Consider the following 25827-nt stretch of genomic DNA (forward strand, 5'->3'; position numbering starts at 1 on the left):
AACTTCTCCACTGGCTCACTTCTCTACTCTTTTCACTGCTTCATGAATAGACCCCTGAAAGAGGCTCCGGAGGAGAGAGAGGCAGGCGGCAGCGGTAGAGACCGGGGATCCTAAGGAGGGATGGGAGTGGCGCACTGAAGCTGGTGAGCGGAAGCAGTACGAGCCGCGACTGACTATTAGGCAGTGCAGCCAGCCAGACCTAGACAGGGAAGTGGAGGTAGAGCAGTGTGAGCGGCTGAGGCGGCTAAGCGAGAATCTTACTCCGGAAAAGAGCAGCAGTGGCAACAGGTACTGTCGCCCCCCCAGCTAGGTGTCTGTTGACTGAGGAAGGACGAGGTTGTGGGGACCCAAGCAGAGGCCGAGGACCGGCTGCTCACAACATAGGAGGAGTCAGGAGTCGGGAGTGTCAGAGCCATAGCACATATCATTGGTGGTGCAAGTGAATTGGCCAACCATATGCCCCCATAAGCAGAGTACTGTTAGCACAGTATACATAAATACTGTATAAAGCTATACATTGGATTAGCTGGAAGTTTGGTATAAAAGTAGTGGCCATAGGCAGAGGTCCTACATCTGACAAATGTGCAATTGCTTCAAAGTTGCTGCTGTAGAATAGCTCGGGTAGCTGGTATATAATAGCCGCTGTTGCATGCAGTCTCAGCTGGTCTGTGTACTGATTAGTCAGTGCTGGGACAGGAGCTCCCGGTGACAACATTGGATAGAGACGTACAGCTTGAGTATAGTGATATACAGGTATCTTATTATTAAGAGCCGAATGGACAGCCTGTCAGTTCAACAAATACATACCACCAGTAAGGACTAATTGATACAACTGATTAATCCCGGTACCCGATATATGGCAGGCTGTAAATTAAAGAGAGGACACCATTGTTCATTATAACAAAAGGACCTAAGTGATACAGAAGAGGCAGCAGAGCAGCTGATAGTGCTAGTGATATTGTATTATCTTTCTATACTGTACATTGCAGGATTGATCTGGTACTACCGACACAATATATAGTCAATCGGATACAATCTACAAGGACAAATGATCATAAATATCAGTCCCCTTGGTATTGTTGGAGTCCCACTGACTAGGCCACCCACCCTCTAGAGACAGTCTGCTCGCGGACCACCCTATTTCCAACAGGATATTCAGACACTGCGGATAGGAGTTGCTGGCTTCTATTACATAGCCAATAGGCGTGTTTATCAACGGAACAAGAATATTTCCCACTACTGTTGCAGGTTGCTCCATCCCGAGGGGATCCTCTGGTGACGGGGGTTCAAATTGCACCTGGACAGCATCCCCCTCTACTGCTGTCATCGGATCACAACTCGATCACTAACTGAACTGTGGGGGAGAGAAAACTACCCCTGCCCCGCGCAAAACCTGGTAAGGGTCTGGCAATTTTTTGGTGACTCAGACTGTGCCGTATAATATCGGTTAGCCCTGGTCTATAGAGACTTGGCTATAGCAGTGGTACCAAACTAAAAATGTTTGTGTTGCATGCATTCTGAAAATGTACAATAGACCTATGTTAGAGGGGGTTAGAGGCATAGGCGTGCGCAGCTTATTTTATTAGGGTGTGCACCGCCAGAGGGGCTTGTCTAGCACTATTTTACATTCTCTCAGTAAAATCACATGGCTTAATCTAATTTATCCCTAGTTCCTAATAGTACATGTAGATATAATACACCTCAGAGAAATAAAATTAATAAAATGAAGCATTATGGCGAGACCACTGGGCAGTATTCCACTATGGCATAACCCTGAGCCCCAGCTGCCACTGCACCCTGTCGCTGCTTACACTTCCCTGACCCAGTGGCAGAACTAGAGTGTGGTGGGCCTAGGTGCATATGCATTCTCTTGCACCCCCAGCACTTACACCCTGATTTTGAGTGGGACACTCTGAAAAGTATGTAAGATTTAGGGTGGCGAACATTTGAGTTATTCACATTATGTCACACAGTATGAGCCAAAATTTACATTATGCTGCACAGTATGAGCCAAAATTCACATTATGCCGCACAGTATGAGACAAAATTCACATTATGCCGCACAGTATGAGACGAAATTGACATTATGCCACACAGTATGAACCAAAATTGACTTTATGCAGCACAGTATGAGACAAAATTGACATTATGCAACACAGTATGAGCCAAAATTCACATTATGCCACACAGATTGAGCTGAAATTCACATTGTGCCACAAGGCATGAGCCAAAATTCAGAATATGCCACACGGTATGAGCCGAAATTCACAATATGCCACACGGTATGAGCCGAAATTCACATTACGCCACAAGGCATGAGCCGAAATTCACAATATGCAACATGGTATGAGCCGAAATTCACAATATGCCACACGGTATGAGCCGAAATTCACATTATGCCACAAGGCATGAGACGAAATTCACATTATGCCACAAGGCATGAGCCGAAATTCACAATATGCTGCACGGTATGAGCCAAAATTCACATTACGCCACAAAGCATGAGACGAAATTCTGAATATGCCACATGGTATGAGCCGAAATTCAGAATATGCCACACAGTATGAGCCAAAATTCACATTACGCCACAAGGCATGAGCCGAAATTCATATTCTGGTTTTCATATTCAGAGGATGACACTGGGGTGAGGCAGAGGGTCACAGCCATGAGGGTGACACTGGGGTGATGCATTTGGAGAAAAGCAGAGGGTGACATGTAGTGGGATACAGAGGGTGATACTGGGGTAATGTGATACCTCGTATCTGCCCCGGCCCCTCGTAACTATCACTGTAGCTGCTACCCGGTTGCTAGGCAACTAACGTGGTCCCACGTACCTGGAGGACACTAGGACCCAGGAGAAAAAAGCCTGGAGGCTCAAGGGGATGGGCAGCCCAGAGAGCGGGAGAAGAGGAGGCGGGACTGGCGCCGAAAAGGAGAAGAGAGGAGGGGAGAGAGTGCGCCCGGCAGCGGTGAAGAGAGGAGACGGAGTGCGCCCGGCAGCGGTGAGCAGAGGAGACGGAGTGTGCCCCACCGCTGAGCAGAGGGGACGGAGTGCGCCCGGCAGCGGAACGAAGGGGACAGACGGACGGAGAGTGACGCGAGGAGAGCGCGTCGGAGCAGAAAGCCGCGGGCAGGAAAACTGGAAGAGCGGGAGCCGCTAGCAGCAGAGCGGACCACGCTGCCACCTCAGGGAAGCACCAGACATCGAGTGAGGAGATTAGGTGCGGCTGCAAAGGACGTCCTCGTGCCAGTTGGGGAAGGAAAAACAGGTACTGACAAAACTGCCCAGCCTTTCCCCATTGACCCTAACAGTGAGAGACACCCTACAGGGGTCCAGAGACCGTCAGTCCCATTCACCTCGACCCTGACTGGTCGCATCGGTTGCCTCTCATATTATAGCCCCCTTAACAGACCTACTGTGGGACCATTACGGAAAGAGCCCCCTGAGCCACAGCAAGCCTGACCGCGTGGCCTCATTTGGGGCCAAAGCACCACCTGCCACCAGTCCCCGCGACTATACTTCAGGACACGGGCCGGCCCTAAGTGAACAATGTCATTAACCGGACTCCCCTCCCCATGAAGTACTTAAGGGGGTGTACCCAGCAAGGCGACTGACACTGTTTGATTTGTCCCCCAGCGGAGGTAATTATCCGTACTCCCAGGGCTCTCCGTTTCAAGGCTGATAACCCCGCGTACTTTGTGCAGGACTTGCCAACCCTTTTTTCCATTTGGAGAATAAACGTAATTTCAGTGACATTCCCGTGCAAGCGCACATTTGAACTTCTCCGGATTATATGGTTATTGGGCCAGGGACCCCTCTATTGAGTGCATAGTGAGACCTAGTGGCGTTTTCAACGTACTGTCTGCGTATTTATGCAATCCATTCTCCTAAAAGCCACTTTTGAATGTTAGAGTGCTAAGAATGCATTTGTGTAGTTATTATGCTATGTTCATATTACTTTTGTGAATGATAGGTGATAAATACTAAGGATCTTAACCGAACTGTGTTAGGTTTACTACCCGCAGACCCAGTTGCTCCCTACGCGGGGACTAGTCTTGTTATAATAAATCTTTGTCACCGTGCCTCACCATAGTTATTCTTATACGTCTAAGGGGGTGTTGTTCGTATTGGGGGTATCTCCGTCCTTCTGCCCAGGTCCCGAGCAGCCGTTCTACACAGACCCCGGCTGACCCCGCGACAAGTAAGAACAGAACCACCAAGGAGGCCGCCCCGGACAAGCGTGAGACCTCAGGTACGCTACACCATATATCACACTTGGCGTCCGCGAACAGGATACGAACAAGATGACGGATCCACAGGTTCCTGCTTCTCCCATGCTACCACCGCCATCCGCACAGGGAAACACGACCACTATGGCGGCATCACCGTTGACTATGCCATACTATTTTGGAGCGCCATGGTTACCAACGTTTGCAGGAAAACAAGTGCCGGGTTCAAGTACGTTTAAAGAATTCAAAGATAAGATGTACTCCATGTTCCGCCTGTACTCGCTAACTGAGGAACAGAAAATAGAGATCGTGATGGGTCAATTGACGGATTCGGCGCTCCGGGAAGTGAAGGCATGGGAAGACAGCGAAAAGAAGACTGTCGAATGCATCTTCAAGAAGCTAGTCACCATATTCGACTGCCAGACCATAGCGGAATTAAAGAGCCGCCTTTATGCGAGGAAGCAAAGACCCGATGAATCATTGCGCGATTTTGCGCTGGCCCTACAAGAAGCTGCAAAGACTATACGGGCTCTAGATGAACGAGAGGTTGAAGGGATAGACAAAACATTAACAGACCTGTTTGTGGAAGGGGCAAGAGGAGAGACGATTCGTTCCCAAATGCGCATGGAGAGACGACGACAACCAGAAAGCTCCTTCTCCGAATTCAAAGAAACGATGCTGCAGATCCTGGGGAAGAAGCAGAGTAATAATGTAGAGAAAGACGCGTCTTTGGAGTGGAGTGAAGAAGATAACTATAGGGAAACCACACCGCTCAGGAAATCGGACGGACCAACCCAAGGAGGAACGGTCCTCCAACAAGCACAAGCCTCACCAAGTCCAGATTCTATGGAAACGCTCAACCAAAAGCTGGCGGAGATGACGGCGACTCTCTCCCGAATTAACCGAAGGATGGACGAGTTCGACAGGGACCAAGGGAGGAATAGGCGCCAAGAATGGCGTCAAGAACGAAGTGGGCGAAGTCGTCCTCGCTGGGATGTGGTAAAAGAATATGGCCGAAGACCCACCGACCAGTTCGACTCGCAGGGGAGCCCGATATGCAGAAGGTGTCGACAAAGTGGCCATATCGAAAGGAACTGTCCTGCGGCTGATTTAAACGAAGAACTCCCGAGGCAGCGGACCGACCTTCGGGAGAGGAACCAGTAAGTGGGCCGCTGCCCCATGAATGGTCCAGATACGTCGGGGAGTGCCCGCACCTGAAGATCTGTATCGATGGAATTGAAATTCCAGCTCTGTTGTATACTGGGTCGCAAGTCTCCACCATCCGGATCACCGAGTTCCTTCAGTACTGGGACGAAGCCGCCATTGTGTCCCCGCCAACCACATGGCTCCATCTGCTGGCCAGCAATGGGCAACCCATAACGTATCAGGGTTACTGGGAAGCGGACACAAAAATTGGAAACGCGACGTTACCCCGGCAAGGGTATCTTATCACCATGGCTCCTAACACCCATCTACCTCCCGTCATCCTGGGGATGAACGTCTTGAAAAACTGCCCTGACGAGCTAGTAGAAGCCCTTCGGCAAGAGATGCAGATAGCCACCCCAGTGGAGCGGAGAGCCTTGCAGCAGACGGTGCACCTGCTGGAGAAGGAGAAGAAATTCGCCAACCATCAAGGGGAGGTGGGGAAGGCCAGAATCGCCGACCACCGGGCCACTCTCTTGAGGCCGAACTCCGAAAAATGTAGTTTGGTGTAGAGCAAGAATCGGTCCAGGAGGAAGAGACTATGAAGCCTTGGTGGGACCCTGTGACTCGGAGGGCCAACAACCCTTCGCTGTGGCAAGAACACTAGCAAAGGTGAAACACGGAAGAGTGCCTGTACGCATATTGAACCCGCACCCCTATGCTATCAGACTACACAAGCGCTGCCTGGTGGCAAAAATAAGCTCAATCGACTTCCAAGACGTCGTAGGCCAAGAGGTAATCACAGCGGCCCAAGAGACGGCGACCGAGGGGCCGTCAACGACTGGTCAAGAGCCCCCGTGGTGGGCTGATATTCAGATCGGCAACGCAGATACCCCCGATGAACAGAAAGCGGGAGTGTTACGAGTAGTGCGGCGGAATGCAGCAGATTTTAGCCAACACCCTTCTGACTTCGGCAGAGCCGACAAAGTGTATCATCACATCCCCACAGGGACGACCCCTCCTATTAAGGAAAGACACCGACCCCTTCCCCCAGCCCTGTACCAGCCCGTGAGGAAAATGATAGCAGAAATGAAAGACGCAGGAGTTATCAAAGAAAGTCACAGTCCATGGGCAGCTCCGCTAGTGATCGTTAAGAAGAAGGACGGCAGCCTACGCTTCTGCGTTGATTACCGCAAGCTCAGTGCGGCTACCCATAAGGACGCCTACCCGCTCCCCCGGATTGAAGAGTCCCTGACGGCCCTGAAGACTGCTGCATACTTTTCGACCCTCGACCTCACCAGTGGATACTGGCAGATTCAGATGGCCCCGGAAGACATAGAAAAGACAGCCTTCACAACGCCAATGGGTCTGTTTGAATTCGAAAGGATGCCTTTTGGGCTTTGTAAAGCGCCCGCCACATTCCAGCGCGTCATGGAACACTGTCTTGGACAACACAACTTTGAGATGGCCTTGCTGTACCTCGATGACGTAATAATCTTCTCGAAGAGTTACGAAGACCACTTGCAGCATCTAGAAGAAGTGTTCCAACAACTGACAAAATGTGGTCTGAAACTTAAACCCACGAAATGCCACCTGCTCAAACCCAAGGTCCAGTACTTAGGCCATGTCGTCAGCGCGGAAGGCGTGATGCCCGACCCCGAGAAGGTCCGAGTGGTTCGGGACTGGCCGGTGCCAAAGACCGTGAAAGATGTCCGAAGCTACCTCGGGTTCGTGGGCTACTACAGGCGTTTCGTGGAACACTTTGCCAAGGTGGCAGCTCCGCTGCATGAACTGCTGAGAGGTCAGTCTGGCCGTGAAAGGAGGGGATCGTCACCGGTGCAGTGGGGCGAAGAACAACAGCAGGCCTTCCACCAGTTGAAGACTTCCTTGACGGAAGCCCCGCTACTGGCTTACCCTGACTACGAGCAGCCATTCCAAGTCTACACAGACGCCAGTCATCATGGATTAGGAGCCGTATTGTCCCAGGTGCAGAATGGGCGCGAGAGGGTCATCGCATATGCCAGTAGAGGATTACGCAAGACAGAATGGAATTGCGAAAATTACAGTGCTTTCAAACTGGAACTGCTCGCCCTAGTCTGGGCTGTCACGGAAAAATTCAAACACTATCTCGCTGCGACGCCATTTATCGTCATGACAGACAACAACCCCTTGGCGCACCTGTCCTCGGCCCGACTCGGCGACCTTGAACAGCGATGGGTATCACGGCTCGCCAATTTCCAATATACTGTGTCCTACAGGAGTGGGAAGTCCAACGGCAACGCCGACGCTCTGTCCCGGTTACCCACCACCGATGTAGCGGAAGAAGAAAGGGATGTCGCGGAAGAAATAGAAACCCCTGTCTTCAAAGCCTCGAAGAAAAGATGGACGGTCACCTCAGACCCATTAGCCGTCGCGGACCAACGACGGTCGGAATTGTCCGAAGTCCCTGCTGTGGACTGGGAAGCGATCCAGCAACAGAACCCAGTACTGAAGGAACTTACAGCCCTCCTCCGAAGTAACCATCAACTGACCCGGGTACAACGTGCTGAAGCGGACCCGGAGCTGGTAAAGCTATTGCGACATCGGAGACAATTTCGCCTGAAACAGGGCATCTTGGTACGCACCAGCATTGACCCTGGTACTCACCAGACAGTGAACCAAGTGGTTGTCCCCCGGAAACAGGCAAATTTCCTACTTACCGCCTACCACGACAAGTCAGGGCATTTCGGTACACAGAAAACAGAAGCTATCTTACGTACCCGGTACTTCTGGATAGGTCTGCATGAAGACGTAGAACGATGGTGTCGGGACTGCATCCCCTGCAACCTGAAAAGATGCCCGGATGCACACCAGAAAGACTATTTGCACCCCATCAAGAGTCACCGGCCGCTGCAAATAGTCGCTCTCGACCACGTGAAACTAACCCAGCACCAGTGGACACAACTATGCCTTAACAATGACCGACCACTATAGCAAGCTCTTAGTGGCGGTCCCTGCGAAAGACTTAACTGCTAAGACTACGGCCGAACTATTCCTAAAACACTTCGCCAGACCCTACGGGTACCCCGAGTGCATACTAACCGACCAAGGGCCTGCCTTCGAGTCGCAGCTATTCTATGAGCTATGCTCCTATTATGGCTGCCAGAAAGCAAGGACGACAGCATACCACCCCCAGGGGAATGGTTTGTGCGAGAGAGCTAACCAGACCCTCATTGGAATGCTCAGAAGCCTACCAGCTGGAGACCGCGCCCGCTGGCCGACCTTGCTGCCCGAACTCGTCTATCTCTACAATAATGCGGAACATTCCTCCACCGGCTTTACACCATACTATCTTATGTTTGGTCGACAAGGTAAACTGCCTCAAGACCTAGAGCTTGCCCCCACGCTAACACCGTCTGCCACTCCACAAACCGACTGGGTCCGTGAGCATCAGCGGAGAATGGAGGCAGCCAGAGAGCTGGTGGAAATGCGGATGGGAACCGTCCGACATCGCCAAGAAAAGAATTACAATGCAACCATCCGTCCTACGCCTCTGTATGTGGGCGACCTTGTTTGGAAGAAACGGAACCACCGCACCAGTAAGTTGGACACTATGTGGGAAAACGTACCCTATGTCGTCGTCAGCGTCCCGGAGGGGGAACGGTTCACCTATAAGATCCGCCGAGGTCAAGATGGGCCCATCAGTGTTGTGTCCAGGGAGCAACTCAAGCCTTACACCTCCGAAGTATCACCAGGAGCAGCAAACTCACCTGCGGCAGAAGGGCGGGGGTCCCCCGGCGGCATACCCTTACTTGACCCCATGGAGCTCTTACTCTTTATGTGCGGTCCACCCGCATCGAGCTCAGCGACTCACGACACCCTCGCCCCCGTGGTTAATGAGCCCACGGAGGGTCAGAGTCATCCCAATCCCGTAAGCACCCGTGGTGAGAACCGAGCCCCCAGTATAGAAATTAGGAGGTCGGACCGTAGCACAAAAGGCGTCCCACCCTCTAGGTACAGTGAATAAACTAATGTTTGACCTGTAAATATGTTGTTCAGAAATGTCTAGGTGTGTTGGTACCCAACTTGATTGTATTCACCCATGTACTATTATTCGCATCTTGAAAGACTGAAACATTGACTTTGGGCATGTTGCTTAATGCGTGAGGACACGCAATCTTCCAGAGGGGGAAAATGTGATACCTCGTATCTGCCCCGGCCCCTCGTAACTATCACTGTAGCTGCTACCCGGTTGCTAGGCAACTAACGTGGTCCCACGTACCTGGAGGACACTAGGACCCAGGAGAAAAGAGCCTGGAGGCTCAAGGGGATGGGCAGCCCAGAGAGCGGGAGAAGAGGAGGCGGGACTGGCGCCGAAAAGGAGAAGAGAGGAGGGGAGAGAGTGCGCCCGGCAGCGGTGAAGAGAGGAGACGGAGTGCGCCCGGCAGCGGTGAGCAGAGGAGACGGAGTGTGCCCCACCGCTGAGCAGAGGGGACGGAGTGCGCCCGGCAGCGGAACGAAGGGGACAGACGGACGGAGAGTGACGCGAGGAGAGCGCGTCGGAGCAGAAAGCCGCGGGCAGGAGAACTGGAAGAGCGGGAGCCGCTAGCAGCAGAGCGGACCACGCTGCCACCTCAGGGAAGCACCAGACATCGAGTGAGGAGATTAGGTGCGGCTGCAAAGGACGTCCTCGTGCCAGTTGGGGAAGGAAAAACAGGTACTGACAAAACTGCCCAGCCTTTCCCCATTGACCCTAACAGTGAGAGACACCCTACAGGGGTCCAGAGACCGTCAGCCCCATTCACCTCGACCCTGACTGGTCGCACCGGTTGCCTCTCATATTATAGCCCCCTTAACACACCTACTGTGGGACCATTACGGAAAGAGCCCCCTGAGCCACAGCAAGCCTGACCGCGTGGCCTCATTTGGGGCCAAAGCACCACCTGCCACCAGTCCCCGCGACTATACTTCAGGACACGGGCCGGCCCTAAGTGAACAATGTCATTAACCGGACTCCCCTCCCCATGAAGTACTTAAGGGGGTGTACCCAGCAAGGCGACTGACACTGTTTGATTTGTCCCCCAGCGGAGGTAATTATCCGTACTCCCAGGGCTCTCCGTTTCAAGGCTGATAACCCCGCGTACTTTGTGCAGGACTTGCCAACCCTTTTTTCCATTTGGAGAATAAACGTAATTTCAGTGACATTCCCGTGCAAGCGCACATTTGAACTTCTCCGGATTATATGGTTATTGGGCCAGGGACCCCTCTATTGAGTGCATAGTGACACCTAGTGGCGTTTTCAACGTACTGTCTGAGTATTTATGCAATCCATTCTCCTAAAAGCCACTTTTGAATGTTAGAGTGCTAAGAATGCATTTGTGTAGTTATTATGCTATGTTCATATTACTTTTGTGACTGATAGGTGATAAATACTAAGGATCTTAACCGAACTGTGTTAGGTTTACTACCCGCAGACCCAGTTGCTCCCTACGCGGGGACTAGTCTCGTTATAATAAATCTTTGTCACCGTGCCTCACCATAGTTATTCTTATACGTCTAAGGGGGTGTTGTTCGTATTGGGGGTATCTCCGTCCTTCTGCCCAGGTCCCGAGCAGCCGTTCTACACAGACCCCGGCTGACCCCGCGACAAGTAAGAACAGAACCACCAAGGAGGCCGCCCCGGACAAGCGTGAGACCTCAGGTACGCTACAACATATATCACAGTAACACAGTGGGTGACAGGCAAATGGTAACACTGGGGACATGTAGTGGGTGACAGGCAGAGAGAGTAACAGCCATGAGGGTAGCACTGGGGTGAGGCAGTGGGAGAAAGGCAGAGGGTGACACTGAGTATACTTAGTAGATGACAGGCAGAGGGTGACACTGGGGAGATGTAGTGGGGACAGGCAATGGGAGATAGACAGAGGGGCACACTATGGACAAGTAGTGGGTGACATGCATAGGGAGACACTAGTGATACGTACTGGGTGACATGGAGGAAGTTTGGGGGTGCAGCAGATGGACATTTGGAGCTGTGAGGGGAGAGCGGGGCATGTGTGGGCAGCAAGTGGGACTGTATTGAGAACGCTCCTAATGAAAAAGCTGAGAGAACCACATCCATTAATGTGGAGCACTTACAGACACGGGGAAGAGCCAGCATGAAGCAGAGAGTTGGGTAAGTGGGACAAACCTTGGCTGCGGGCGGCTACTCTCTCCAGTACCACCAGCTGGCTCCGCTCCACCGACACCTTGCCCTGCAGACGCTCTGAGTCCTGTACCCTCAGCAGCTCTTTCAGTGTGCACTCTGCTCCGTCCATCACCTCCGCGGGTCCCGCAGCCACGGCATCCTGTAAACAGAATCTGTCAAACAAGTCACGTCACACAAGCGCAGGGGCCACTGGGGGGAGTACAGATGGCACCTGCGGAGTAGAAACTTGCCCGCTTCTCCACGATCCTTAGTGGACCCGCTTCACCATGACTATGGAGCTGGTATATGTAATAGGCTAACACTAAGGGGTACCTGACATTAGGGTATGCCTGTGCAATACCCCCCATGCGCACGCCTATGCATAGAACACATACATATACCTACACATAGAACATATACATATAAACACACATATGGGTTTGGCATGCATGACAGCCGGAAGGGATGCCGGCAGTCAAAATACCGACGCCAGCATCCAGAGGAATGAAATCCTGACAGGGGTGATTTAACTAATATAACCCCTGTCCCCTACCCCCTAAGCCTAACCCTCCCTTCCCGCAGCCTAACCCTAACCTCCCCTCTTAGTGCCTAACCCTAACCTCCACCCGGTGGTACCTTATCTTAACAACCCCTGTCCGCAGCATAACCCTAACCTCCCACCTCCTGTAGCCTAACCCTATCCCCTCCAGTGTCGGCTAAATCTACCCCCCTCTCCCCCCTTCTCCGGCAGTAGTCAAAGTTCTGTGGATATACTTACAATGGCCAGCATCCTAACACATACACAGACATAGTACACACACTGTACATATACACACAAATACAAAACATACATATACACATAGGGGGTCATTCCGAGTTGTTCGCTCGCAAGTGAATTTTAGCAGATTTGCTCATGCTAAGCCGCCGCCTACTGGGAGTGAATCTTAGCATCTTAAAATTGCGAACGATGTATTCGCAATATTGCGATTACACACCTCGTAGCAGTTTCTGAGTAGCTTCAGACTTACTCTACATCTGCGATCAGTTCAATGCTTGTCGTTCCTGGTTTGACGTCACAAACACACCCAGCGTTTGCCTAGACACTCCCCCGTTTCTCCGGCCACTCCTGCGTTTTTTCCGGAAACGGTAGCGTTTTTTCCCACACGCCCATAAAACGGCCTGTTTCCGCCCAGTAACACCCATTTCCTGTCAATCACATTACGATCGCCAGAACGATGAAAATGCCGTGAGTAAAATTCCTAAGTGCATAGCAAATTTACTTGGCGCAGTCGCAGTGCGGACATTGCGCATTAAGCGGAAAATCGCTGCGATGCGAAGATTTTTACCGAGCGTACAACTCGGAATGACCCCCATATATAGAACACCTACACATGCAGTACATATAAACACACACACACAGACCACATACATATGCACATATATAGACTAGAGTATACACACAAACCCACTGACACCTGGAGTATGGAGCCTGGCGCTCAGGGGCGGATCCAGAAAAAAATTACAGGGGGGGGGGGCACCATAAGGGGCGTGGCTTCGTTGGAACGGGCGTGGCTTCATTGGAATGGGCGTGGTATTGCAGGAAAAGACTACCTTATACCCCAGTTTTGCAACCTGCACGCCCAGACGTTGGCCACCACAGGAAAGAAAAATAATCCTGATTCATGCCCCTTACATTATTTGTCATTTTTCCTCCTTATAGTAATGTCCAGTATACATTATGCCACATACTGCAATGGCCCTTAGACATTATGCCACACACAATAATGCACAGGACACAGTATGCACACACCGTAATGCCCCCGACACATTATGCCACACACCGTAATGCCCCCGACACATTATGCCACACACTATAATGCCTGTGACACATTATGACAGGAATTGCAATGCCCGTTATACATTATGCTACACACTGCACTGCCCCTGATACATTATAGCACATACAATGTCTGTGACACATTATGACACACACTGCAATGTCCGTGGTACATTATACCACACACTGCAATGCCCGATACATTATAGCACATACAATGCCTGTGACACATTATGCCACACACTGCAATGACCTTGAGACATTATACCACAATGCCCGTGATATAGTATACCATACACCGTAATGCCTGTGACACATACCGCAATGCCCGTTACACCCTATGCCACACACCGCAATGCCCGTTATATATTATGCCACACTGCAATGACCCTGAGACATTATACCACATACCACAATGCCCGTGATATAGTATACCACACACCGTAATGCCTGACACATTATGACACACACCGCAATGTCCGTGATACATTATGCCACACACTGCAATGACCCTGAGACATTATACCACATATCACAATGCCAGCGATATAGTATACCATACACCGTAATGCCTGTGACACATTATGACACACACCGCAATGTCCGTGATACATTATGCCACACACCGTAATGCCCATTACACATTAAGTCCTACAGTAAGGCTTCTAATTACTTTTCAAATACCTGCTCGTTGTCAGGGGTTTCATGCACTTGGTGTCATGCTCGTTGCCAGGGGTTTCATGCTCTTGGTTCCATGCACGGTGCCAGGGGTTTTCATGCTCAGGGTGTCATGCTCGTTGCCAGGGGTTTCATGCACTGGGTGTCATGCTCGTTGCCAGGGGTTTCATGCACTGGGTGTCATGCTCGTTGCCAGGGGTTTCATGCACTGGGTGTCATGCTCGTTGCTAGGAGGTAGTCCTTGTTGCTAGGGCTGTGCTCCCAGTGCCACATATGTCCCCAGTGCCAGATATTCCCCCACGGTGCCAGGTACTCACATGCCCCCAGTGCCAAATATAGCCCCCCCCCATGTGCCAGGTACACATATACCCCCCCAGTGCCACATATGCCCCCAGTGCCAGATATTCCCCCACGGTGCCAGGTACTCACATGCCCCCAGTGCCAAATATAGCCCCCCCCCATGTGCCAGGTACACATATACCCCCCCAGTGCCACATATGCCCCCAGTGCCAGATATTCCCCGACAGTGCCACATATGCCCCCAGTGCCAGATATCCCCCCCAGTGCTATATATGCCCCCAGTGCCACATATGCCCCAGTGCCAGATATTCCCCCCCAGTGCCACATATGCCCCCAGTGCCAGATATTCCCCCCCCCCAGTGCCACATATGCCCCCAGTGCCAGATATCCCCCCCCCAGTGCCAGATATTCCGCCCAGTGCCATATATGTCCCCAGTGCCATATATGTCCCCAGTGCCAGATATTCTCCCCCCCCCCTGCCAAATATGCCCCCAGTGCCAGATATTCCCCCCCAGTGCCAGATATGCCCCCTCAGTGCATCCCCCCCGCTTCCTCCGCTGCCGCCGCCACTCCCCCCGCTCCCCTGCTGTTAGGAGGGACACGGAGGGCACAGTGCACGCCTCCCTGTGTCCCTCCTGTGTCTCCGGCGGCCGCGGGTCACTCTAATAAAGGAAGTGCTCACGAACGGCACTTCCTTTATGAGACCCGCGGCCGCCGGAGACCCAGGAGGGACACAGGGAGGCGTGCACTGTGCCCTCCGTGTCCCTCCTAACAGCAGGGGAGGAAACGAGACCGCAGACTGACATGCGGACGCTCGTCCGCATGTCAGTCTGCACTAAATCAGTGGCGCCCCCGCAGCCCCTCGCCCCCAAGCCACCGCGAGGGCTGCGGCGTGCGCACAAAATAAAATAAAAATAAAAATACAAAAATCCACTAAAAATGACAGGGGGGGCACGTGCCTTGGTGCCCCCCCCCCTAAATCCGCCACTGCTGGCGCTAGTTGCAGGAATCAGGAACAGATCAGTGCTGGGGGTTGTGCAGGGCACTTTTCATCATTAAGCTCCGCCCTCTAGCGGCTATATGCCGCGATTCGTGGGTCGGTGGGGGCGGAGCCAATATGACACAATTCAAGGAGAACCATGTCATAATGGCTCCGCCCCTCACCACCGACCCGCAAATCGCGGCATATAGCCGCGAGGGGGCCGGGCTTCAATCGCCGGGACAGGGACCCACTAGAAAAAAAAAATACATTTGGTCCATGGTGGGGGGAACTCGCAGGTCCTTCCATTGCCAACGTTTAAGTGAGCCAGCTCTGGCATGCCCCTAGGCACTGCAAATGCCCTAGGCATTTGCCTATAGATAGGGCCGGCTCTGGCTGCCCGCTTACGTTCTCCACTGCCACCTGTCAAATGTCGGGGTTGCCGGACATTAGGGGGTGCCTGTGCGCACCAGGCACCCCCCGTGCGCACGCCTATGGTTAGAGGGGTACTAGCGGGTATTTAAACGAAATGGCATGTGTTATAAAGTAAAGTGTTATTGTTATGTGTGCTGAGTTATAAAGTAAAATAGTCACCTGATAGAGTCCATTTCCTTTGTCTGGGACACGTGGAGAGTCCTAGGAGAGGAGAATCAGCAGCGTATGAGCAGGTGAACAATCCCAACTGTACCTATGGTAATAAGGGACTCTGGGGCAGATGTATTAACCTGGAGAAGGCATAAGGAAGTGATAAACCAGTGATGAGTGCAAGGTGATAAACGCACCAGCCAATAAGCTCCAGTATGTAAATTAACAGTTAGAAGCTGATTGGCTGGTGCGTTTATCACCTTGCACTTATCACTGGTTTATCACTTCCTTATGCCTTCTCCAGGCTTAATACATCTGCCCCTTGAGCTAGGTATACTGAATAAAACCTACATCCGAGTCATTCTTACTGATCATAGCATAGTTACAACCCATTAATATCAACCCATATTCCCAAACCGGTACATCTTACCTAAGTGAGCCAGGGTATAATAGCTTGGGTGGAGGCACTAGCGTAGAGGTATATTACAACCTTAGGTAAGGAGGGGTTACAGTTATCTGTATGGTATTCTGTATTATATCTACAAAACGTGATTATTTTTAAAATTCGAAGTATGATTTGTTGTTTACTAGGATCTGCTTGTTTGCTGGCTATAATTCCCCTTGCTTCTCATTAGTAATGCTGTGTGGCTGCGGTTCTGGGTAATAGGCTTCGGGTCCCCTGAACTCCATTCTAGCACTGTGCTGCTGGTATATCTGACACACTGTGTTTGTTTGTCTACTTCCAAATGTGCTACAGTATGTGACAAAAGAAAGAGGCAGAAGAGCTGCTGGATTCCAGACAGGCGCTGTTTATCACTGTTCTCAGACGATAACAGCAAGTTCACAGTCTATAAACAATTCTGGCATACAGCCTAAGCTGCATGTGTGTCTGCTGTTATCTTCTCATCTGCAGTATAGCCCTCTGTTTGCTGCAGTTTCCTATCACTCCTCACCAGTGACGGACTGTGCCAGATGACCAGTCCGGCCCTGCTCCTCACCATGTGCTTTCCTGCATTTGAGACTTCAGCTCTTATCCCAAACTTTTGATCAGGTGTCAGAAAACTAACTGATAGAAGAAATGAGACGTTGCTTTCATAGTCAAAATAAAAGCAGAGGTCAGAAAACTCATGTCTGTGTCCAATCCTCTATCAGATCTTGTTTTAACTTTTCTATAGTATACAGACTCCTGTGTGTAATAGGTGGTCAGATGCAGTCTAATCCCGTGGTGCCACTGGTGAGTCAAGAGGGCACCGCCACCATGTTTTTCTTCAGAGCGGCTGCTTAGGATGCCCTGTAGCCGTCCTGAAAACGGTGCAGACACACCTCCTTTGTTTGGACCACTCCCCTAAAATGCTGTGTCTGCGCCCCCCCTGACGGCCACTGCTGTCAATCATAGTGCGATCGCATCCTTCCGTTATATGATCGCACTGTGAAGGTTCATGCATGCGCGTATGAAAATCGCTTGATTTTCGGATTCACGCAGCTGGCCAATGGTGTTGCAGGTGATCTGATGCCTGAGTCCTACGGTGCAGCACAGATAACTAATGCAAGCAGGAGGCATCTCCTTATATCAGACGTCTCTTGCATTAAAATACTAGTGCATCGCTGTGGCTTCCATGGGGTGCGTGGCCGTGTGTCACCTTGGGGGCAAGCCAAGCAGTCCAGCCTCTCCCAGCACTATTCACCACTGCTCTTCAGCTAGAGCAGCAGTGCCAGAGTGTCCCCCAAACTTCCCGACAGTGGGACAGTCCCAAAAAGCAGGTCTGTCCCTCTGAATTTGGGACAGTTGGAAGGTTTTAGTGTTCTATTCAAGATTGTACAGGGTGATTCAAAAGTCGCAGTACACCCTTTTGTTTCAAAAACTATGCAGGAAATGGGAAAACTGAATACTCCAGTAAGGTATGGGTGAGGTGGGCTATCTTTTTAGAGTATGTACTGAACATGGGAGCCATCTTGAAATCGGCCATCTTGAGTTTTTTCAAATGGAAAGGGGGTCATGTAACATGTCAAACAACATTAGAATTTGCTGAAAAGTGTACTGCTGCAAACAGATTTGAAATAGCAGTTATGGTTCAAAAATTACAACACTTTTTTTTGTTGTAATTACATGCTGAACTGTTCTCCATAAAGGGGGTCATTCTTTCCCGTTTGCACGCAGCGGTTCCTCGCTGCGAACAGGTCTGGAATGTGCATGCGTGGCGTGCGCATTGCGCATGCACGTCGTTGCTCTGTCGCCAGGCAACAACGCTAACAGAGAAGAAAGCGGTCGCAGCGGCGACCGCAAGAAGATGGACAGCAAGAGGGCGTTCCGGGGCATCAACTTACCGTTTGCTGCCATTTTCGGGGAGTGGTAAGTAAAACGCAGACGTGTCCAGGAGGGCGGAGGTGTGACGTCAAAGCCGGCCCCATCATTGCTGGATTCATCGCACAGGGTATGTATGTCCAGGGCTGGTCTTGTTTTGAGTGAAACTTTTTAGCATAGCAGGGCTGCACAAGCGATCGCAGCCCTGCTATGCTAAAATGCACTCCCCCATAGGCGGAGATTAGTTGATCGCACCAGCAGCAAAAAGTTGCTTGGATCGATCAACTCGAAATGACCCCCAAAGGACAGTCATTTAATGTGTTCAACATGTTGTCCCTCTTGGTCAACACAAATTTAACCATTGTTGAGGTTGTCTCGTCTGTAGCACTTTTTGGACGACCACTCCGTGACTTGTCAGCCACAGTCCTAGTTTCTTGGAATTTGGAAATTACGCACCTGACAGTGTTATGTGAAATTGGAGGTCTTTCTGGGTGCCATTTGTTAACATTTGCAGCTATGACATGGAAACTTCATTCTCCAGACATCAAAATGACCTTGATTCTCTCCTCTTTTGTCAAAGCCATGTTCAGTTACCTGCAACAAAAAAAGTGTTGTAACTTCTAAACCATAACTGCTATTTCAAATCTGTTTGCAGCGATACACTTTTCAGCAAATTCTAATGTTGTTTGACATGTTACATGACCCCCTTTCCATTTGAAAAAACTGACTTAGATTCAAGATGTCCGATTTCAAGATGGCGCTCATGTTTGGAACATACCCTAGAAGATAGCCCACCTCACCCATACCTTAATGGAGTGTTCCGTTTTCCCATTTCTTGCTCAGTTTTTGAAACAAAAGGGTGTACTGCGACTTTTGAAACAGCCTGTATATTGTGTTATCCTAGTTTGCTTAGCTAGGGATTGTGCACAAACATAGTCTGTAGTTTGTGCTCGACACTATGGGTTAGTTGTAGGGCTTGTGTGTTCTTAGGCTAGTGTGGGTGGGATACACTATACTGTTTAATAGTATTGTTCAGCTGTATAAGTAGTTTGTGCAGCCATGGAGACTAATGATGCATCCATCAAGATGACTAGAGAGGCCCAGTTTGTGTTGTGTGTTTGTCCTTTCATAGATATGGTCTGTTGGATGCATGTGGGTGCAAGGACGGACATCTGTGTACCTCTATTACTGCAGCGGGGTACACTGGTATTCCACAGGGAATAACATCGGGGTGTAGAGTAGGATCACGATCCGAGGCACCAACAGGCTAAAAGCTTTGACTGTTCCCAAGATGCTCAGCGCCGCCTCCTCTATAACCCCGTCTCCGTGCACAGGAGCTCAGTTTGTAAGTTGGTGCCTGCAGTGCAGGCAGCTAACAGGCAGGGCTGCTCCAGCAGCCCTAAGAAGAGCTATTTTAAAGAAGATAGAATACTTCAAGGGCTGCAGCAGAGGCACTCTAGTGCTAGATATCATTCTGATTTCTCCTGCTGCAGCTCCATCACCTCCCTCAGCGGCGCTGTATACTCCCGCGTCCCTGGTTGCCGGGTACTTACAGCGGAGGCTCCGGTTCTTCACCCAGGGCACATACACTAACCGAAGTTCTCTGAGATGGTGTGGCCTCTCAGGGAGGAGGTAATGGGGTCCCCCAGGCGGGCCGCGCGCGCTGGCGTGGACACTGTGGCAGTACAGGGACCCCACTAGACCACCAGGGCAAGGGCACAGGTCGGATTAGGCTATAATCCATTTTATTAAGGCCCGCAGCACCTAGTGGTGAAGTCCAGCAAGGGGATAAGGCTCTGGCCTGTAGCCCCTCCCCCAGCCCCATGGCGCCATTTAGAGTAAATGTTCCCACCCTGGAGCTGCATCTCTCTGTCTCTCTCACTCCCTGTCAGCGTTTGGGTGCCATTACACACAGCTGCGCTGATTCTGGGACTGCTGGGTGATGCCTCCTCTGTAAAGCCGCCTGCATCATCAGCGCTGTGCATTTACAGGACACTTAAGTATTCTACATCTCGTTTAGACAGTGTTAGTTAAGAGCAAGTGCATACTTCAGGGTTTTTTAGTACAAGCACCCTCTGATATTCATCCAGTTTTTACTGTGCATTGATATATCTGTTTATATAGATAGCTTTACTCAGTAATAGTATTGCTAGTCCAGTGCAGTTTTATTGTTTGTCATCATTCCTGCATTGTACATGTGACTGTGTGTGTGTGCATATAGCTGCTGGGTGATCTCTGTTCCGTGTATCTCACTCCTACTGCTATCCCTATATTCTGTAACCTGTGGGGGCTCCATGCGTCAGGGTTATTAGATAATATAGGTATTTCACAGGATATACGTATTTTGTATATTTCTGTGTTTTTCAGTCACATTTTACCTCAGAAATCCTCTGTTTGTGCTGTCATACTGCACGGGGGTTTTTATGTTAGGTATTATATTTTCTGATATTGTACTGTGTCGCAGTGGTTTATGCTTTCATATCATGTCAGCTACAGGGGGCGATGGGTCTGGGACTGCGCGGTTATGATGTCCCAGATGCATTTGAGGATAATATGGCTGCGTAGGGTTCAGGTTTTGGGGGTTCTGTACCCCCCAGTCAGTTTGTAACAACGGGGGCACATCAGGGCCCGCCTTGGTCTGCCTTTTCTAATTTACTGACTGCTGGTAACTAGACTTGCGCTCCCTATGGGACCTCCTGGGCCTTATCAGCCTTATATGGTCCCTGTGGTTAATCCGCCATGGACAGATGCTCTGTCAACTCAATTACAGCAATTGAATAACTCTGGATAAACGTATTCCTGACCCTCGCCCGCCTAAGACTAAACCCCAGAAGTCCTCTAAGCGGGCTGTTACTTCCTCTCAATCCACGCATGTTCCGGATACCTCTTCCGATGAAGATGGCATGAATACTGACCCCACAGACTCTGATCATGACGTTTCTGATGGGGAATCTGTTTCTCAGGTGGATATTCCTGATCTGTTAGAGGCTATCAGGATCATTCTTCAGATTGATGATGATCCTGAGCCTGCTACTCCATCTAAGAAACCGGACAGGTTCAAACATCAGTAGGTTACTAAATTGGTTTTACCTCATTCTGACCACTTGGTTGACATATGTCAGGAATCCTGGGAGAAACCAGGAAAGAAATTCACCCAGCACAAGAAGATGCTAGCCCGCTAGCCCCTTGCGGCAGAATTGAGTAAAAATTGGGAAACACCACCACCAGTGGATTCGCAAATCGCTCGGCTGGTGGTGTCATCTGCTCTGCCTGTCACTACCGTCACTTCTCTCAAGGAACCGATGGATAAGCGGGTGGAGGGCTGCTTAAAAGCTATCTATACCCTTGCAGGGTCTGCGCATAGGCCCACAATTGCGGCCACTTGGGCCGCAGAAGCTATTGAGGTGTGGGCTCAGGAAATAGAGGCTGAGTTTCAGTCCAATTTTTCTGAACATGCCATACAATGTCTCTCTTATATTGTCACGGCATCTCATTACATTAAAGAAGCAGCTTCAGATGCAGGTGTTCTGGCGGCCAAGGCTGCTACGACATCCATTTTGGCTCGCCATATTCTCTGGTTGCGGTCCTGGTCGGTGGACTTGGACTCTAAGAAAACCCTGGTGGTGCTCTCGTTTAAAGGAAACATCCTCTTTGGTGAGGATCTCAACAAGATTGTCGCTGACTTGGCGTCTGCTAAGACTGCATGTCTACCTAGTACTACTCCTTCTTCCCCGAAGGCTAAGCGTTTTTCCTTTCGCACTCCGGGTAAAGCAAACCGTCAGGTTTACCCAAAACCGTCTCGCATTTCCAAAACCACCAAGCCCAAGCCTAAACGTGCCTAGGCTGACCATCAGCCGGCTTCCAAATCTGACAAGCCTGCGGCATGACGGGGCGTTCCTCACCCAGGTATGGTTGAAGACCATTTCAGATGCTTGGGTACGGGAAGTCGTCACTCACAGATACACTATATCCTTCAAGACACGTCCCCCCCTCCTCGTTGTTGCCTGACAGACATCCCTACGGATCAGGGGAAGGCAACAGCTCTCCATTCAGTGGTACAATCCCTCCTGGACACCGGAGTGGTAGTGCCGTTGCCTCTGGCTCAGAGGGGCAGGGGGTACTATTGAACGCTGTTCCTAGTCCCCAAACCGAATGGTTCCTCCCGGGCCATTCTCAACCTCAAATCTTTGAACAAGTTTGTGAGGGTCTTCAAGTTTCGTATGGAGACCCTTCGCTCTATTTTCCTGGCTTTAGAACCAGGGGACTTTATGGTATCACTGGATATACAGGATGCTTACATGCATTCCCTATTGCCATGTCACATCAGCAATACCTGCGGTTTGCTATTGGCAATCTCCATTACCAAGTCTGGGCCTTACCGTTTGGTCAGACCACGGCTCCGCGTATTTTTACCAAGGTCATGGCAGTTATGACAGCTTCACTCTGCCATCGGGGCATCCGGATTCTGCCGTATCTGGACGATCTGCTGATCCTGGCCAATTCCCCAGAAGTTCTCCTCCGTCATTTGGTTTCTGCAAGCCCACGGGTGGCTCATCAACTGGAAGAAATCATCCCTGGTCCCTGCCCAGAGCATGGTGCATCTGGGAGCATTGTTGGACGCACACAACCAGAGGTTGTTTTTGTCACAGGAGAAAGTTCTGAAGCTTTAGGACAAGATACATTGCTTCCTTTCTCGTCCGCGTGTGTCGATACACTTGGCGATGCAAGTACTAGGCCTCATGGGGTCAGCTTTCGACATGGTGGAGTATGCTCAATTTCATTCCCGCCCTCTGCGGAAACTGATTCTTGCAAAGTGGGACGGCCTGCCTCACCGGATCAGGTCTCAAATGATCTACTTGTCTCCGGAGGTCTGTCTGTCACTGACCTGGTGGCTGCAGGACCAACAATTGAGCAGGGGTCGTCCCTTCTGGATCTCCAACTGGGTCCTTCTAACGACGGATGCCAGTCTGAGGGGTGAGGGGTTGGGGAGCGGTGCTTGAGCAACTCTCTCTCTCTCTTCAGGGTCGGTGGACCGAGGAGGAGTCTCTCCTCCCGATAAACATTCTAGAATTGCGGGCAGTGTTCAATGCTCTGAAACTGGCCCGGCATCTGGTACTGAACAGGCCTGTTCAAGTACAGTCAGACAACGCCACCATGGTGGCGTACATAAATCATCAAGGCGGCACTCGAAGGCGCACAGCAATGATGGAAGTGTCAAAGATTCTTCAATGGGCTACCGCCATCTGCCAGCCACATCAGCAGTGTTCATTCCGGGGGTCCTCAACTGGGAAGCGAACATCCTCAGTTGTCAGGACGTACACGTCGGAGAGTGGAGCCTTCATCCAGAAGTATTTCAACTCCTAGTGGACATGTGGAGCTTACCAGATGTAGACTTGATGGCGTCTCGACACAATCACAAAGTTCCGGTCTTCGGAGCAAGAACAAGGGATCCTCAAGCGGCGTTCGTGGACACACTGGCAATTCCATGAAACTTTCGTCTGCCGTACGTGTTCCCTCCGGTGTCACTCCTGCCCAAAGTAGTGAGGACATTCAAGCAAGAAGGAGGAATCTTTCTTCTAATAGTTCCAGCGTGGCCCAGACTGCATTGGTTGTCAGACCTACAGGGTCTCTTGCTAGAGCGTCCTCTTCTGCTTCCGCAACGACTAGACCTCCTCATTCAGGGCCCTTGTGTCTACCAGGATTTGGCCTGAGTGGCTTTGATGGCGTTGCTCTTGAAACTTCCGTACTGAGGGCCAAAGTATTTTCTTAGGCGGTCATTCAAACTATGTTGAACTATGTTGAACTATGTAAGCCGGCTTCTGCTCGGATTTACCATAGGGTCTGGAATTCTTACTTTGCTTTGTGTGCATCTAACAATCATGACGTTTACAAGTTTAGTACGGCCAAACTTTTGGCCTTCCTACAACAGGACCTGGATTTGGGCCTTCGGCTGGCCTCCCTCAAGGTTCATATTTCTGCCTTGTTGGTATGGTTTTAGAGAAAAATTGCGACTCTGCCTGATGTTCATACATTCACTCAGGGTGTTTTACGGATTCAACCTCCCTATGTCCCGCCTATGGTTCCTTGGGATTTGTCGGTGGTTCTGGAGGCTTTGCAAGACTCTCCGTTTGAACCTCTTGAATCTGCGGACTTTAAGTGGCATTCCCTCAAGGTCTTGTTTTTGCTTGCGATTGCCTCTGCTAGATGGGTATCAGGTTTGGGTGCCTTGTAGGTCTCTCTATCTGATTTTTCACCGTGACCGGGCGGTTCTTCAAATGCGCCCTGGTGATCTGCCTAAGGTGGTATCGTCTTTCCACCTTAACCAAGAGATTGTGGTTCCGGCCTTTGCCTCTCCAGGTTTGTCCTCCAAAGAGTGGTCTTTGGATGTGGTACGGGCTCTCCGTATCTATGTGAAGAGGACAGCCTCCGTTAGGAAGTCTGATTCTCTCTTTGTACTGTTTGGTTTTCACAAAAGTGGCTGGCCTGCTAACAAGCAGACCTTGGCTAGATGGATTAGAATGGTGATGTACAGGCTGGCCTTCCAGCTCCTGCTACCATCAAAGCCCATTCTACTCGGTCTGTTGGACTTTCTTCGGCGGCCCGCCGTGGTGCGACCCTTGAACAATTGCAAGGCGGCTACGTGGTCCTCAGTGAACACGTTCATAAGGTTCTATGCCTTTGAAACTTCCGCCATCCAGAATGCTTCCTTTGGACGCCGAGTTCTTGTGCCTGCTACAGTGCGTCCCCTCCCATAAGGAACTGCTTTAGGACATCCCCGATGTTATTCCCTGTGGAATACCAGTGTACCCCGCTGCAGAAAAGGAGATTTATGGTAAGACCTTACCCTTGTTAAATCTTTCTGCGATGTACACTGGATTCCACAGGGCGCACACCCTGAACTACTTAGCTTCTTTGGGTTGGTGTGGCATTAGCCACTGATACCTTCTCCTGTCGTGAGAATGTGGTGTCTGTGGCTACTAACTAGAGATGTGCGGTTGGCACTTTTCGTGTTTCGTGTTTTGGCTTGGTTTTGACAAAACCACCCTTCCGTGTTTTGGTTTTGGATCTGGATGATTTAAAAAAAAACCCATAAAAACGGCTAAAATCACAGAATTTGGGGGTCATTTTGTTCCTATGGTATTAACCTCAATAACAATCATTTCCACTCATTTCCAGTCTATTCTGAACATCTCACACCTCACAATATTGTTTTTAGGACAAAAGGTTACACCGAGGTTGCTGGATGACTAAGCTAAGCGACACAAGTGGACAACACAAACACCTGACCCATCTAGGAGTTGCACTGCAGTGTCAGACAGGAGGGCAGATATAAAAAAAAAAAGGCCCCAAACAGCACATCATGCAAAGAAGAAAAATAATTGCAATGAGGTAGTTGTATGACTAAGCCAAGCGACACAACCACCTGGTCCATCCAGTAGTTTCACGCAGTGGCTGAATGTCGAGAGTCGCAATTGTTCGGTCCACTGACAGCATCTCCAGCATGCTCCAGTCATTTTTTTTTAAATTCTGCAATTGGTTGACTTATATGGCAGTACCCCAGGACTAATACAGCAGTACCCCTGGACTCAAACGGCAGTGTCACACAG

General features: G+C 50.6%; 1 long non-coding RNA gene across 1 annotated transcript in view; it reads right to left on the bottom strand.

Moving 5' to 3' along the window:
• The window catches only part of LOC134935115 (uncharacterized), a 110481-nt gene extending 94437 nt beyond the window's left edge, over nucleotides 1-16044 (bottom strand). Inside the window, exons 1-2 of the long non-coding RNA XR_010179910.1 lie at nucleotides 15928-16044; nucleotides 11543-11699 (exon numbers count right to left, since the gene is read on the bottom strand). This is a non-coding gene — a long non-coding RNA (uncharacterized LOC134935115). The remainder of the gene's footprint in view (nucleotides 1-11542; nucleotides 11700-15927) is intronic.
• Between the last annotated feature and the right edge of the window lie 9783 nt (nucleotides 16045-25827).

Source organism: Pseudophryne corroboree, chromosome 6 (genome assembly GCF_028390025.1).
Source record: "Pseudophryne corroboree isolate aPseCor3 chromosome 6, aPseCor3.hap2, whole genome shotgun sequence".
Lineage (NCBI taxonomy): Eukaryota > Metazoa > Chordata > Amphibia > Anura > Myobatrachidae > Pseudophryne > Pseudophryne corroboree.